Raw genomic sequence first — 17950 nt, 5'->3', positions numbered from 1 at the left:
CAATATTTGTTAAAAATTACCAATTTACTAATTTACTATATGTAAATGTAAAAATTTTAAATGATTCATTAAAATTCTATGAATATTATTTATGTATGAGATAAATTAATATTTTTATTACAGTTTAAGTCTATTTACTCAAATCTTATTCGATAGATTTGACTTCTCTTTAAGTAAACTATATTTTTGTTGGATATCATGTTATGTATGTACGCATGTAAGTAATTAGAATTCTCTATTTTTTGAATTTATTTGTGACATTTCTTATAGTTCGAGATCTAGAAGTTCAACTGTAGGAAGTAAGAAAAATATTAGAAATCGTAAACTTAAAATATAATTAACTTTGTTATAAAAGGAGAGAATGATCAGGAATATTTTAAGTGAATAATTAGTAAAATAATATTTTATTAAATACAAAAGGTATTAATTAAACGTTTTTTTTTTTTATTTTGAAAAATCATTGTCTTACTGCATATATTTTAGAAGTCATATTATATATTTAATAAATATGTATGTCATCGTCAATCGAATTTATATTATAATTTTGTAAAAAAATAGGTTTAATAAAAATTTGAATTTGTAGTTTCCTCCAAGTGGTAATTTTTAAAATTCTTAACTCGAAAAAATCTAAGTACATTCTTTTCAAAATAATTGAGTAAAATGCTGTTTCTTGAAAAATGTATTATTTGTTGTAGTTCATGAAATAAAATTTTATGTAACCGTCTGCATTTCGCAATTTCACATTTAATTTACATTTCTATGACGCTCATTAAAATTATTTAAGCATACTTACGTTATAAATGAATGTGACTAACAAATATAGTATAAAAGTACATACTTAATTGGAATTTTTAATGATTAGCAATAGAAAAATGTTCAAATAAAAATTGAGGTGTTAAATTTTTAATTTAAAATTTTAATTGTTTCTAAAAATTTGCATAGTACAATTTACAATTTTACAATAAAGTAAAATGCCGGTTTAATTATTTTAAATCTTACTATAAAAACACGCGGTCAAGGCTATAAATACAATGTTAAAATTTTAGTAATTAAGGTCTTTGAATATTTTTTCATATTTCTTTTAATTCATGTCATATAAAATCTTATTGGTTTTTTTTTTACATATGATATTAATTTGATTAACTCTCTCAGTATACAATATATGTATATATGTTAAAAAAGATTGTGTGATAATAGTAAAAATTTGTAATATTATTATAAAAGTGATTGTAAATATTTATTAGAGTTTTTTTGTTATTATTATTGTTTACATAAACATTACACAAAGTAAAAGCATTGTTATTTGCGCGATCTCTAATAATCAATGAAAGTAAAAGCTTTTTTTTATTTGATTTTTTTTTATTTTTCTTTTTTTTTTGTTTCATTAATTTTATCGTGTATAAAGGAAAAAGAAGTATAGTAAAGTAGCGCGCAAATAATTTCCATTGAAAAATCTACAAAATTTAAGCGCCATAAGCGAATAGAGAAAGCGCCACATTGTGATAAAGGAATGTACTTCATTATAAACAAGTCAAATGTAATCGGAACCCGATTTGTAGGTTAATAATATGAATTGATTATTTTTATTAACTAATTGTTTGCCCATGTAACTTTTATAAGTGATTTTACAAGTGTTTACGGGTAATTAGTAAATATTAATTTTAGATTAATTTAATAAAATGAATATTGATGTCCCAAGAAGTTGTCTAATTCAATAAGAATATTGGTTGAAATATAAAGTATTATTCAATATTGCGAAATTTATTTTTTAATTATTGAATTAAGTACATATATTATTATTGTGTGGCTGTTGTGTAAAATTAGAAAAAAATTTCATTATTAACGTGTACAAATTAAATGAAATTTATCACAATTTGTGTATCATAATTCATAATCTAAACACAAAATAAAAAAAAAAAACATTTGTTTTTTAATTTTTAATTTTTTTTTTTCATTTTTGTTATAGTCGTTGACATTGGAAGTTGTCTGTGTAAAAAAAATAATTTAAAACGCAAATTAAGTACATGATTACACACATATGCACAATATTTATATTACTTATATTGTGTAGTTATAAATTTATCATTTGTGTATACATATATATTTAATTTCAAGTTGTCTGGAAAGAGTGATGAGAGTGATGACTAATATTAATAAAAAAAAGTGTTGTTTATTATTTTTGGTTTTATTTTTGGGCGAAATACAAAATGAAAAATAAAACTTGAAATAGAAATTTAATTTTTTTTTTAATTAATTTCATTTTTATTGAACAATTTAAAATATTACTTAATAAAGTTTGATTCAGTAACATTATTAAATCAAAAACTTGACATATCATTCACAATTTTGACATTCTGAATAGCTTTATTAATATTCATCATTTAAGAGATATGGTGAAATTTAAATTATCTTTGAAATTCACCATTTTATTTATTAAATTACTGTTTAATAACTGTTTAAATTAATTTTAACTATGTAAGTGAGTTTATTATAAAATTCTATTTAATTTTGTATTTTCCCTAATATTTTTAAAATTTTTGGTTGATCAATAGGTGTTCCAATAAAATTTCGCCATCTTTTGTTTCGCGAATAAATATTTTTATAGAATATTTTTTGCGTATTTAAAATATTAAAATTTTAAAATAATTTTTTAAGAATTTGTTAGGAATTTTAGTAAAAAATAATAAAACTAAAAGTGTTAGATATTGGAAATTTTTTTTTTTGCGTCTTTTCAAATTTATGTACGAATAAGGAACCAGTTATAGTAAAATAGAAACAAATTTTCTATTATCATAAAATATTTTTTTGTTTTGTTTTTTTCAAAATATTGATAAGTCAGTCAGTTATTTATTGAGTAAATAAATAGAATAGGTAGGGTACGGTTCAGAAAATTTCAAAAATTAAAAAATTGTACAAGGAATATTATTAAAGATAATTTTGTTTTCACATAATAATCTGTTATCATTTTATATTTTGTGCAGTGAATTGAACGTAGTGATTTAAGTGTGGTTGGTTATTGTTGTAATAAAAGGAATCGCAGAATAATTATTTTTATTGAATATAAGACAATTTTGATTTTACATGTTAGAATTGCTAAATTAAAATTTTAAATGAAACGGTTAAATGCGATTCAAATTAAAAACAATGCAATCACATGAAAAATTTATTTCGATAAAATTAATATTGAGTTTAAATTCATAATATCCAATAGATTAATAGAAAAATAGGAGTAATAGAAAAACACGCTCCAAAATGTTTTCAAAAAATGAAGTTTATTTCAAAAGAGAGATGGTATTAATAATTATAATATTTGACATAAAAGTGTACTTATTCATAATTTTGTTAAAACATAAAAGAATTACGCAAAAAAATTTTATTTTGCAAAACAGAAATAAATAAAGAAAATATGAGCTAAAGTAATTTATTTTTCTGTTTAAATTAAAAGATTCGTACAAGATAACAAGAAAGCTTTCATACCATTTAAATTTTTTTAAATTGCGCATACATCCAAATATATAAATTAAGTTAGTATACAATAGCAACCTTTATTTAAAAATACATTGTATCAATTTAATAAAAAGAAAACATTCAATATTGTATATTTCATAATATTACGAAATTGTAATACTCTTATATTCACATTATTATCAATTTTATGGTGTCAATGTGGCAACCCTATCTACAAATGTACACATATGTACATAATATAAAAACTAAGGGAAAAAAATGTAACATGCCTACGCGACATGAATAATATAGTAATCCTTATGTAGTATAACTACATGTAACGCAACATTCGAATTGTAGACATTATGAACAAATCTGTTATACGTACATAACGATAAGTAAAAATTTTTTTTTGTTCTTGTTTTTATTACCCACCTTTGTACATCATTATATGATATGCTTTATATAAAATATATAATAAAAACTATATTATAGTTATATAAAATAATAAAAAAAAAATTCTAAAAAAATGCATGTATTGCATTTTTTATCTTCTTCTCTTGAACCTACGTAAAAATTTTTCTCTTGCGCCGGTGTAGACACTATTCATTTATATATATGCTTACATAAACATGTATATAGAAGTAGAGTAAATTCAGTATTTTATATATTTCATTTTATTTTATTATTTTATCTATTAATGATAAATTGTGTTGTGCATATTGTAAAATGAAACAAAACAATTCTCTTTTTTTCGCATAAAAATTGAAATCATTTCAATACTTGTTTTTTTACAATTTTCATAGTATTTTGTATTTTTCATTTAAATAACATATTTAGGTATATATACATACATAATATATACGATAATGATTAAAACGGAGCGGAATGCAATGTGACATGTCATTTCTTTTTCTCTTTTTATTGTTATTAGTTAGATTTGCTGTGAAGATAGCAGACTGCATATGGATAATAATTATAGATGCGCTCTTTTAATGTTAGTTTTCTCTTAATCAATATTTTTGTTCTATTATTGTTATTATTATCTTTTATTATTCTATTAATATTTTAGAATACTGCAGTCTGCAATCTGTTATAATAAAAGTGAAAAGAGAGAGAGAGAAAGAAGAGACCGTATATTGAATGTTAATTAAATATAAGAGCGGGCATGTAAATTTTAATTAATTTTTTTAATGAATTATTTTTATTATACATTAATTATCATTTATCTACATTTTACTTAGAATCTATTGCTTGTCAATTTCTTTCAATTAGAAATTTAATTTACATAAAATATAATATAATGTGTGTATGCATTTTTTAATTCTGTAATTTAATTTTATATGTGGCATATATGCAAAGTTTATCATACTGGCAAAATTAACAGAATACGAAAAAGATACTATATATCCTGTTAATACACTGTTAAATAAAAAAAAATATGAAATAAAAAATAACATATAACAGCAATAATCACATATAACAAGTACAAAGAGGAGAAAAAAAGCAATACCGGTGTTTTTTTTTTCTTTTTTGCTTGAAAATGTTCCACGTTTTCATTTACTCTTAGGTGCTTTTTCGTTTCATTTGTTTTTTTTCTTTTATTTATGTATACATGCAAACATATGTACATATATACATACAATAGTTTATTAATTCATATACCAAAATATTTCTGTACATAGCCAAGACACTATAAAATCGTGTAGGTATGAGGAAAGGATCAATTTTTATTTTTATTTTTGATTATTATGTTCCAAGGAGAAGTAACTGTATGTAGGTACCTATGTATTTGTATATTTATGTATAAATTAATGTCCTTATATTGATAAATGAATGAAAATATTATAATGCAACTGAATGATAAGAAATTTGTTTTTTTTTTCTGTAATATACTTATAATGAGTATGTACATATATACATATATAAAAGAGAAAATCTGAGCACGATGGAGCAAAAAAGAAATGAATTACTTAATGATAAATTTTTAACAATAGGCATTGTGTACTTATTGTATTAAATTTTACATTGAATTTTACATAATGTATGCATATCTATGCCTATACATATGTAACGATTATATTATTATGTTCTTATTAAATGTAAAAATGTCAAATAAAACATTACTATATTCTATGCACATTCATCGTGCATTAATATTTTTCTTATAAGCTTTTAATAAAAATTACATAGAAAAACGAAATTCTTAACTGTTTGTAAAATGTTAATTTTTTGTACATATGCGCTTTTTTCAAGAATTTATTGAAAATTGCAGTTAGCATACAACGTCAGATTTTGTAATTCAAAATATTTTTTTTTTTCGTTACGGCTTTCCTTTTAGAATTTTAATAAGTTTCTCTAATATATAAGAAAATTGTATTGGATTTGTTGTAGTATATAAATGATAAATGGACTTTTAAATGCATGTACATACATATATGCATAATGTGCATATAATCGTATAATATTATATACACTTTTATATATGTTCATACATATATCAATTTTTTTCCGCATATACATATTCATATACACGATAAAAGTGAGCTTATATATTGTACAATAAGTAATTGATTGTATTTTTAATACCTCCTATCTACATAATTTTCTTTTTGTGTGTTGTAAAATATTTGGAAAGCAGTTTTGTTTTTTTTTTTTTTACAACTCAGCAAAAATTTTAAAATTATAATTTGGATTTTTATTTTTTGTTTTTTCTCAATATACATATTTTATTGGTACGTATATAATTATATAAACCTGCATACTTATATCTGTATATGCATTTATAATTTATATAAAAATAAATGTACATACTCGTTATTCACTTTTATATAGTGGAAAGCGATAAAAGGAGAGAAGTAAAGAAAAAAAACTTAAACTAATAAAAAAATCAAATAACAGCGAAACAGGTTTATAACTGCATTCTCTCTCACCTAAATAAATTATAGATTTTTTTTATTTATTAGTATATACATATATACACTTATAATGCAAATAAAATATGTATATAAACGTCAATATTTTGTATTATACGTATAACAGACAAATATTCATAATAATACAGAAAATCATGTTATTCACAAAAGCCACACAGTGGATTTTAATGAAATTAAAATTTTGTATATTCTCTTTTTGTTTTTATTATTTTGAACTATGTATATCTATTACTTTATGATATTTCATTAATAATCCACGATTTTTCTTTTTGTGATTTATTAATAAAATATTATTTATTCTTCTTGTCTTACATTTTTATTTATCAATAGTTGTGACTTATAACAATTGAATATTGTAAATTTATTATAGTGTTATTTACATTTTAATTTAAGGTTTTCTTTTTCGATTTTTCAATTTGAAAATAAAATTTGTAATGAAAACTATTGTTATAAAAATGTGTTTGGCATTTAAAATAATACTGGTAGTTATTAAATTTATATAAATGATTATTAAATTTATGGTGTGTAGTTTTTATACCAAAATGATATTATTGTTGACATTTTAATGAATAAATAGTTAATTGGAAAAATTAATAAAATTGATGACCACATTGTAATTAAATAATTTTTATATTTCGATATATTCTTGGCAAAATAAACGCATTTATAATTAAGTAGTTAATATGAAGTAATTATAATAAAGTTTACGCAGTTATAATGTTAATATGGACAAAACCAATTTTTGTAGTTTTGGTACTTAATGTAATATTAATCGAATTTGCAGCAAAATTTATGCAATTAATGGTTTTTATATTATGATAGATATTTTTAAGAAAAAATGTTTCTAAAACTATAATTACATAAATACTATCTTTAATTGTACTCAGATTTAACACTTTATCAGACGGACTCGTTACCAAATACCCAATTGAAAAAACATTGAGAGAAAAAAAATTATTTTTGAATTAATTCGGAATCAATTCATATTCGGAACATTAACTGCTTAAAAAGCAAAAAATGTTTCGCTTCTATTGCCAATAATTTGTATATTTCGTTAAAAAGGTTTAATTATTTATCTTATTAATCTTGTCTCATTAAACATTTAACACTGTTGAATTTTTATTTAATTTGCAAAATTTCTTCATTTTTTTCAATACTTGTTTTTTTGCCAATATTTAATTATAAAATTAACAATTTCATTGTAATTTAGTACTTATGAAACTTTTCTCATTTTTATCGGAACTCAAAAATAAATAGCTGCGGGGGAAATTTCGAAAAATATGCATTTGTATATAAAATACTATAATATGAGTATACTAGCTTTCTATAGTTAATCAAAACATTTATTACCATCTAGTAAAACAAATAAGAGTTACAATAAAAAAATGTATATAAAATACAAAACAAGGTGTTTAAGAAATTCTTTAGAAATAATGAAGTAAGTGTTAAAAAATTTTAATTGTTAATTTTTTGCTTATAATATTTATGAGGAAAAAAAAAGAAAATAATTCACTTTACACATTATTATAATAATATTTGTGTTTTTAGAATTTATTTCTAATTCAAGTTAAAAAAAACTACTTATACAGTGGCTTTTATACTTCAAGTATATATTTAATGCTTTGAATTGAAAGTATAAATTGAACTAATTAAGTGGTCATTATGAATAAACACATATAACTTAAGTTATTTTATGTGTATTTTATTCCAAGTATTGTTATATAGAAATAGTTCAGTTAGAAAACTAAACATTCACAAGTTTTCTAATTTTTGTTAGTAATATCGTTGGGGATGCTTAAAAATGAGGGGGAAGTTTAAAGATATTAGTTGTTTGTTCTCCTAACCCTTATTTTATCAGAATATTAATTAAATGTTTTTTAACTAGTTCAGTGTTTCAAATGGCGCCAAGTCGCTTTATTTTTGAATTTTTAAATGCATTATGTTATATAAAACAAGTGAATAGAAAGAAGTTCCTGTTATTCAAATACAAATAAAATCATTATGACAATTTCTATTTCGGATTTATAAAATTCATAATTTTCTTGCAATTTAGATTCTCATATATCATATTAAAATTTTTATTTTAAAACCGTTTTAATTTATTAAAAATAGAAGATAAATTATAATTTAATTACAATTCTTATACTTCTACTTCGTGTTTCTATAATATTTTGTATTGATGCAAATAATCACAGTTCGTTAGAAAAATAAAGTTTGGAATTTCCATAATATTGAAATGAGCGTTTTAAAAGAAAAAACACACAAAAATAAAAACCAAATCTAAAGAAAATATACAAACTAGTTTTTTTTTCGAAAATATGCAAAGTTTAGAAAATTTTTATTTACATGTTCTATGAAAAAATTCTTTAAAGATTAGGTAAAATACAAACTAATTTAATTTTATATGCTATTCTTGGAAAAAAATGCAAACTAAAAAATATGTAAGTGACGATAGAAGTAACTTACGATTTATCACATAGGTGTAAATTGATTTTATTTATTTTTGTTATTACAGGGTTCTATAATTTCCTTTAAGATTTTTAGTATGAGACTAGCATTATTTTTCAGTTTATCCTGTTCAACAGCATTTTTATTTACTTCAATTAAAATTTTACTTTTTTTCTACAACAAACAATATTTTTATCTTCTCAACTAAAAATTTTTCAAAGTTTCATACATCACCTATGTATATCATACAAGCTTGCCATACATTATGTATTTTGTATATAATACAAGCAACATTTTTAGTAGTATTGCCAATTTTGAATAATTTTAAAATATTTTTTTTTTTAATAGATGTTATTAGTTCTGCGTTATGATGTAATTTGTGTTTTATTTTATTTCTTCAAATTGCATTTTCAACTAAATAACAAATAGAATTATTAAATCGAAAAATAAAAAAAAATTATTTATTGGTAAAATGTCGTTTTAGTTTTTCTTTAAATGAGAATTGGAATTTTAAGGCTTTTATTACCATATTTGATTTAATACGGTAAAAATGGACTTCTTTGTATCGTGCAAGTATAAATTATTAATAATAATAAAAAATTTAAAATCGATTTACATTTAAAATTTTGAATATTCATACACTAAATCACAAATTTATCTGATTATACAAACTGTAATAGGTATGTCTTTAATTTTATTTTAAACCTTTAAATTTTGGAATATTTAATTGTATATTTAAATTACTGCAATAAACAAACCATGTAGAATAGCAGGCCACTGAATGGGATTCTTATTAAAGATTAAATTTTGTTATGTATCAAAATTTTTGATATAAGTAGCCACATTTTAAATAAGACTACAATTTCAAACATTTTGTATTCATTTTCCGACAATCAAATACAATTTTATGTACTTAATTATTATTTAAGGTAATAACGGGTTAAATTATTTTCTTCTGTTCTTATATTCTTTTGAAACATACTAGGAGTACATATATATTATTAAAACATATTGTGTTATGTAAGTTTTGACCAAGAAATATCAGATAATTTTCATGTTAAAGGTGGGTTTTTTTTTTATTTTTCATTTTGCCTTAAGTGATTCTTCAAGCATTTGATTTTTAGGTCAATACTTATGTATATACTTCTTTTTCTTTAATATATGTATGTACATTTAAGTTTTATGTAATATGTAATGTTGTTATTTTATATCTAAATAAACTATGTTTATGTGCTCGTAATTTACTACACAAATTTTGGTAGATTATCAATTCAATTGTTTTTCTACAAATAGAAATTATTAAGAATTGTTTAAAATTAATTCTCTAAATTTGGTATTAAAAAATTGGACAGAAGATTACAAAATATTTTGATCATTCATGGAATATTAAATTGTTTTTTTTTTTTTAAGTTTTAAAATTTTATTCTACTAATATAATATTAAGTAGTTTTGTGTGCCATATGCACATACATTCAACATAGACATAGATTGATTAAAATATACATATAACTGCTTACACGTCATATTTATTTCACTTTTTCAAGCCAGCTAAACTGGGTTTCCAAGTATTACACGTAATATAGCGCGCCTAAATAATAAAAAAAAAATGATAAAAAAATGTAAAAAAAAAGAAGAAACAAAAAAAAAATTAATTGTTATTGCCGATACCGGTTTGCTCTTTATTTTTATATTTTGTTTATTTGTTTTTCTCTTTATTATTTACTTGCATGCATATATATACATATACATATAATGTATCTGAAAAGTTAGTGTATAATTTAATTATTATTGAATTTTATTTTTTTTATCTAACTAATTTTTTTTTATTTTTACTTTAAAAACTTTATAATCAATTTATAAAAATTGTTAGAAATCGAGTCATTCATTATTCATTCACAGTACAAAGATCATATACATACATTATACAACAATAATAAAAATAATAACACAATAATAAAACGATGCACACACCACCGCCCCCTTTTAAAAAATATACAGAAACATTATTTGACGTGAATGACATAAAATTTTAATGCATGTTTTACGTGTAATTAGATTTTTTATTTATTTCTGTAATTTCTAATAATATTTACTATTTTGTTTTCTATGTGAAGAGCATAACAGTCTGTAATATTTTTCTAGTTAAATAACATTCTGATTATTTATAAAAGCGTGTTACCTGTTATGGCTATGATCTGTTATTGTTATTATTATTATTATTATTATTATTATTATTATTATTATTATTATTATTATTATTATTATATTGATAATAATTGTGATTTATTATTATTACTATATTTATAATTGGAAAGTAAAAATAGGATACATTGAGAGAGAGAGAGAGAGAGAGAGAGGAGGGAAAATAATTGTTTTGTTGTTCAAGTACAATTTGTATAATTAACAGATAGGTATGCAATATAAAAAATGCAATATGAATATTTCAAAACCTGGTAAAGAATTTCATTATATTTTGCAATAAATTTTTTTTTTTTCAAATCTCTTACTCCTCTTTGTCATGATCTTCGAATTCTGTATTCATTTTTCTTTCTCATGTAACAATTGGTTTTCATAAAAAAATTATTTAATTTTTTTTGATGCTCTCTATGTTTATAAGGATTTGAAAGTACATACTTATATTTTGTTGTTGATTTTTTTTGCTTAAATATGTAATTAATTTTTTAATAAATTTCCCATTTCTATAAATTGAGAATAATAAATGAATAAATATCTTGTTTACAAAGATTTATTTTACAAAGATGGCGTTTTCTATCATAATTAGTGAAAGATATTCATTATTATAAAATGGAATTTATAAATTTTGAATAATTTTTTTAATATTATAGCAAAAAAAAAAAATTGCATATATAAATATTTAATTGACATTTTATCAAATTTTTTCTGTTAGTCAATCAACAATCCTTTCTAAATAAAATAATTGGTATACATGCTTTCTTTTCTGGTGAATTATTATTACCTCTTGTTTTTTCAGTATGAATAAAAATTGTCGAATATTTGTTTTAACACACATTTGTTTTTACGCACATATTAAATTATACCAATTTAGTCACTATTAATAAATAATAATTTAAAAAAATATATATTTTAGTATGTTCTTTAATACTCCTATACGTTTATGATAAGCAAAATAAAATTTAATTATATTTTACATGGAAACTCGAATTGCAGTTTGAGTTTATAAAAAAGGCGATGACATTTTGATTTATTAATTTCTGTACATCATAAAATGTACCTATATTTGCCCATCTTAACTTTTAAATGCTTCCTTATACTCATATTTAGTATTAAATTAATCAATAATAAATAATTAAATATTCTTTTTTAATATTAATTTTAAAGCACGATTATCTAATGCAATTATATAATATTATATATTATTTTATTTAATTTCATTTTATTTTTAAAACTCTTTATAAAATTGTTCTAAAGTATATAATTAAATAGCTTAATAAATATAGAAAGTAATAGCTTAATAAATATTAATGCTTACAATAATTTTAACTATTTCGATCACTATGCTATGAAGATAAAAACTGAAATCAAGTTATTAATTGATTAACAAATTTACACATAAGTAATTTTAGTAAACGTAGCAAAATTTTATATTAAATAAAAATAAATAATTAAGTTATGTAAGGGTTAACATAGAATAGAAACAATATTAATGTTGCTCTGCGATTCATTTATAAAATCATTAAAATTTATTTCATTCCCCATTCAATAAGATTTAATTTATTTGTGCTGTTTTGTCATCTTTATTGTGATCGCTATTGAGGAAAAAATATTGTAAATTTTCTGCTTCAAATATGGTCCTCATAGAACATTAAATTGCTGTTATTGTGTACTTGCTTATTTTGAAATAAATAACTTTTATAAAATTTTAATTTTAAAATATTGAAATCAAATTCATATATGTATGTATGTAATTAAACAGTTGTTAGTACAAAGTTGTAATCGATTTTAAATTAATAAACATTTATGGGCAACATTTAAAAACCAAAGCATCATTATAAATTTATAAAATAATTTTTCTAAATGGAAATTTACTTTTTTTTTTTTCTTCCCCATATAAATGCAAAAATGTCACGTTTTTCTTTTGCCTTTTCTCATTATGTTTATTAAATTAAAATTAGAATTTTATTTTTTTTTTCAGAATAGAAATGAAAATGGGAAAAAATAATAATAAGAAGTAAATAAGTAGATATGTAAATATATGTATGTAATGTGTGCACATATGTAATTGTATTAAAAGAAAAAAAAATCTAATAATGATAAAATTAGAAGTTATGCAATTCGATACTGGCGCCGCGGCTAGTTTATATCACTTCTTTTCATTTTCATATTCATGCTTTGGTGTCGTATACTTTTGAAAGAGGAAATGAGATAGAATAACGAAAAAAGATTTTTTTTTTGCATTTTTGAAGAAAAAGAAATAAAATAATTTTATGTATTTATGCTTTTTCCTCATATTTGTCTCTATTTCTCTTCATACATACCAACAAATACATTAAATGTTCTTATGTATGAACATACATGTATTTAGTACACTAGAAAGATGTATTTACAGAATAAGTAAGGACAGAATAAGTAGGCAGAAATCTGTATCTATTCTATATTATGTATTCCAAAATCAATTTTGAAACTTCAAGTAAATTTAGTATAGTATCGATATTTTTGACATAATATTGTACCTATGTGTTTGAAAATTTGAGTATATGAACAAACTTGTATGATGTATGAACGTGTTTCAAAGTACAAACGTATTTGTATTTTATTATTTCATTATGTTTTTAATATTTTTGTGCAATTATAGAATATTTAAAAGTTTCGTAGCCCAATTTTAAAATTTAACTTGTTAAAATTATATGCAATAAAAATTTTGAAGTTTTACTTTAAAATTTTTAACTCAAATTCTCTTCTAACCATATAAATTCAGATCTAACTATATATCTATTTAGATATAATATTCTTCATATTCAGAGTTAAACGTGTCAGCACAGCTCCTTTACATGTGTCAAATTATCATAATTTAGTTTGGCGGAAAATTGAGAACGAGATCAAGGCTCACCCGGAGCTGTAGAACCAAAAGATGATGATGATGTGTCAAATTATCGTATTCATCTATTAGTTTCTATTATTTACTATGATCTTGTTAGCAGGTTTTCAATATTTTTGAACGAATATACTTGTATTTTAAAAAATACAAATGTATGTGGCCAATTTCATACAATTACCCTACTATGTCACCTCCTAGTAATTTTACTTTTTATTTTTTATTGAAGAAAGAAAATAAAACCAAAATAAAAATCTCCCATTCTATACTAACAAGTGAATAACACTATTATTGTCACCATTGACTTCACCGTCTGTTAATTTGTTTATTATTTAAGTGTATATGCACATGTACATACATAATATGTATATATGTTACATGTATAATGTATAATAATAATTTAGTTAATGAAATACGGATTATTTAAAACGAAAAGAAAAAGGAATCCATAAAAAATATCAAAGTAAATTATTAAAAAAAAGTAACTATGTATGAACAAATATTCACACTTATAATAATATAATATTATAAGAGCTTAATGTCAAAAAACTTTCGGAAGCCTCGTTATTGATACAAACAAGATTTTATGACAAAAATTAAAAGTAAAAATTTATTGTAACTACTAAAATACAGAGACTCGTAGAGAATTTTATGCAAAAAATTTTTTAATTGGAAATTATGAAATTTCATTTTATTAATTATTTAAAATTTCCTTTGTTTTCTAGAACACTTTAGCATAGCTAAATTTTAATTTTTTAACTTCTTTAACTACAGGAAAATCCTGTATCATTTTCAATATGACTCACTGTATATATTTTATTCACATGTAATAAAAATATACGGGAATAAGGGGCACGAAAAAATAGTGTTAAATTCAATTTTTGACTTAGATATGCGAATACATTTTGTGCAAAATAATTTTGATTTTAAATATATTTTACACTTTTATTTGGTTCTGAAAACTATTATATGCCTTTTATTTTTCGTTGCTGAAAAGATTGAGAAAATTTTGTATACAGTATTTGTATTAAGATACGATTAAAATCTAAAATTGTCATAAAACTGAGTCTGAATTCATTGAATTACTGACTACTAAATCCAATTCGTTGCTTGTCCTATTGCTTGTCGTATGCTGTAGGCAATACGGATTTTTGATGAATATTAACAAAATTCTGTACCTAAAGTTCTCTCAAATTATTCGGATCTTTTTTTATGGAATAAAATTGAGGCTTTTACCTCAAACGTTATTTTTCAAAGAAAACTTTAAAAATCGGTTAGCAGACAAGTTTAAAAAATATTTTTATCTTGAATTTTTCATTTGTAAATAGTGCATCATTGTGCAATAATTCAGATATTATGCAAGTGCGTATTTAAAACGCAAAAAAAATTGATATTTTCTTTATGATAAAAATGAGGAAAAATTTTAAGAATAAAATGAGGCATTGAAGAAATTTCCTAGTGTGTGCAATTTTTCTTTTTTTTTCTATTTTTAAAAATTTTATTCGATTTTTTATGGCAATTTAAAACGAGAATCTCATAGCTTTCGTATATTGTGAAAATTAGATTCAAGTGAAGTGAATAATAAATTTTAATGCAATTTCTTGATTTCTCATTTTATTTTTGCCTTGTATAGAATCAGAAATAGATAAAGTGTGTAAAATTATATGTGTAAAATATAAGAGAATAAAAACAGAATAAAAATTTATGAATTTTATTTGTCCTTCAAAATTTATGTTGTACGTCTTCTAATAAAAAGTTTATTTATTTCCTTATTATAATCACATGTCACAGTTAGGAATTTCCTTATTTTTTTTTTACATTATACACTTCTAATTGCACTTAGTGTTATTAAGTATTTCGTTTATAAATTAGAAGTCAAGGATAATTTTTCACTATAATTAACTAAAAAGTTATTACATATTTTTTATTTCAATGAAATTGATTTATTTTAGTAAATGTATTAATTAAAATTTTATGAGAGAATTAAATTTTATGAAAAATTTAAAAATTTACATGCAAATAAATGGAAATTGGGAATCGCGATAGTTGTCGAATTTGGGGTTAAATATGAAATGTGAAGAAAATGTAACTCCGAATTGAAATTAGAGTTGCAAAATTTTAGAATTGAATTTAGAGAAAACGAAAAATTAGATTAAAATTTTATTCAAATAATTCGAATTCTTAAAAATTCCTAAAACTTTAATTTTTTTACTTGCTATATTCGTCAGCATCTCAATCATTTTCATATTTCAAAATTTTCTTACATAAGAAGAAAATTTTTTTGTTTTTTTTCGTGAAATCCTTTTTCTTTTTTGTTTTTTATTAGAAAAATTTATTTTTACTTTGTCTACAATGTGATTCGTTTAACTACGCAGTTTTCCGAAAATGAATATTTTTCAAATTTAAAATTTTTTGTGTTTTTATGTGTGTATATGTATGTATTTGTCTACTTATATAATTTTTCTTTGTTAACCGAAAAAATAAAAATTTGCAAAACAAATTTTTTTTTTCATTTGTCTTCAAAAATTTTATTTTGATTTTATTATGATTTTTTTCAATCTTAAATAATTGTAAATATTTTGATTTAATTTTAAAGAATGCTAAATGTACTGCACAAGGCAGTTAGCAACACAGTTTCTCAATATTAAAATAAATGTGTAAAATTGTTAAATTCAATTAAAATTCAAAAATCATGAAATTGCATTTGGCTACTTGGCTATTTATTTTGTAATTATAGCAAAACAAAATGTACCAATTTCATCTCATCCTTTCAAGTAAAACTAAAATTGTTGCCGCTAAAGATCTTGTACCATCCTTAAATATTTGATCACAAAACAATACTTATATAATAATTTCCAATGATTATTATAACAGAGCACTTTGAATATGGTTAATTCTTCTCATTTCTTCTTTCTTAAACAGATTCCTAAAGATTTAATTTTCAAAAACTCTAAATTTCGTATATCTACGCAAATTAACTTTTATCCGTCTTTGTTATAAATTAATTAATAAAATTGAACTACTGTATTGTTGCTATAATTATTTTGTAAATAATTTCAAGACACCCTACTGTAATAGAGAAATATTGTCATTACCGTTTGAATAACACTGTATGTTTTCTTTTTGATTTACTCGACCTGATGTATATGCAATAGACACACTTTTACTAAAAATACATAAGTAATACACATAATTCAATTTTTTGATGTTTTCTTAATGCGGAATTTCATTTTCTAAAAATATAAATTACGTTTTCCATGACTTCTTGGTCTTTATGATTTTTCTTTTTTGTTTTTCTTTAATATATGATGTACATATATATATATACATATATGTATTTGTGTATGTAAAAATGTTGAAAATAATTTTTCCTAAAATTTATTCCGCATATTTTTTAAATAAAATTATTTTACTTTTTAATTATAGCCAATTTATTAAAGGCATCGGAATGTGCTATTATTCCAAATCTGCAAATTACTTAATTTAATAAAGTAGTTTTTTTTTCATTTTAATTAAATTATTGAATTCAAAATAAATTGCAGAAAAAAAAGCATTGATTAGAAAACTAAATTTTTACATTATAATTAAGCGTAATAATAAAATAAAGTAAAAAATTTGTATTTTTATGCATTTCAATAGATTTTCATAAATATATGGAATTTATTACCATTAACACATCGTTAGTTTTTTTTTTTTCAAATTAAATAAAGTGTAATATACGAAAATTGTAATTCCGTTTGTAATTGAGAGTAATGATGACGTCACAGAAATCCCGGAAACGAAAATCTAATAAAGTGCGAAATGCACTCTTTTCAAACTCATTTTGAAAACTGACATAATTAAGACTGAATTGAGTAACTTTTTCTTAATTGAGGTTTGAAAAAAATTACTATTATAATTCGAATATTCAAAAGTTCGAAATTATAATTCGAATATGCAAAAGTCTGAAATGATAATAAGAATCTTTAAAATTTTGAAACTACAATTCGAATACAGTATGCAAAAATTATTTTGCTGACATTTACATAAAATACGAAGAAATTAT

The 17950-nt window shown here is 21.4% G+C and overlaps 1 protein-coding gene across 2 annotated transcripts in view; it reads left to right on the top strand.

Moving 5' to 3' along the window:
- The window catches only part of LOC129619085 (myc protein), a 135447-nt gene that overhangs the window by 59255 nt on the left and 58242 nt on the right, over positions 1 to 17950 (top strand). The window lies entirely within an intron of this gene.

Source organism: Condylostylus longicornis, unplaced genomic scaffold (genome assembly GCF_029603195.1).
Source record: "Condylostylus longicornis isolate FDR11 unplaced genomic scaffold, ASM2960319v2 ptg000010l, whole genome shotgun sequence".
In the NCBI taxonomy this organism is placed as follows: Eukaryota; Metazoa; Arthropoda; class Insecta; order Diptera; family Dolichopodidae; genus Condylostylus; species Condylostylus longicornis.
The sequence above is the reverse complement of the archived record's forward strand: the minus strand, read 5'-3'. Positions and strand labels throughout refer to the sequence as shown.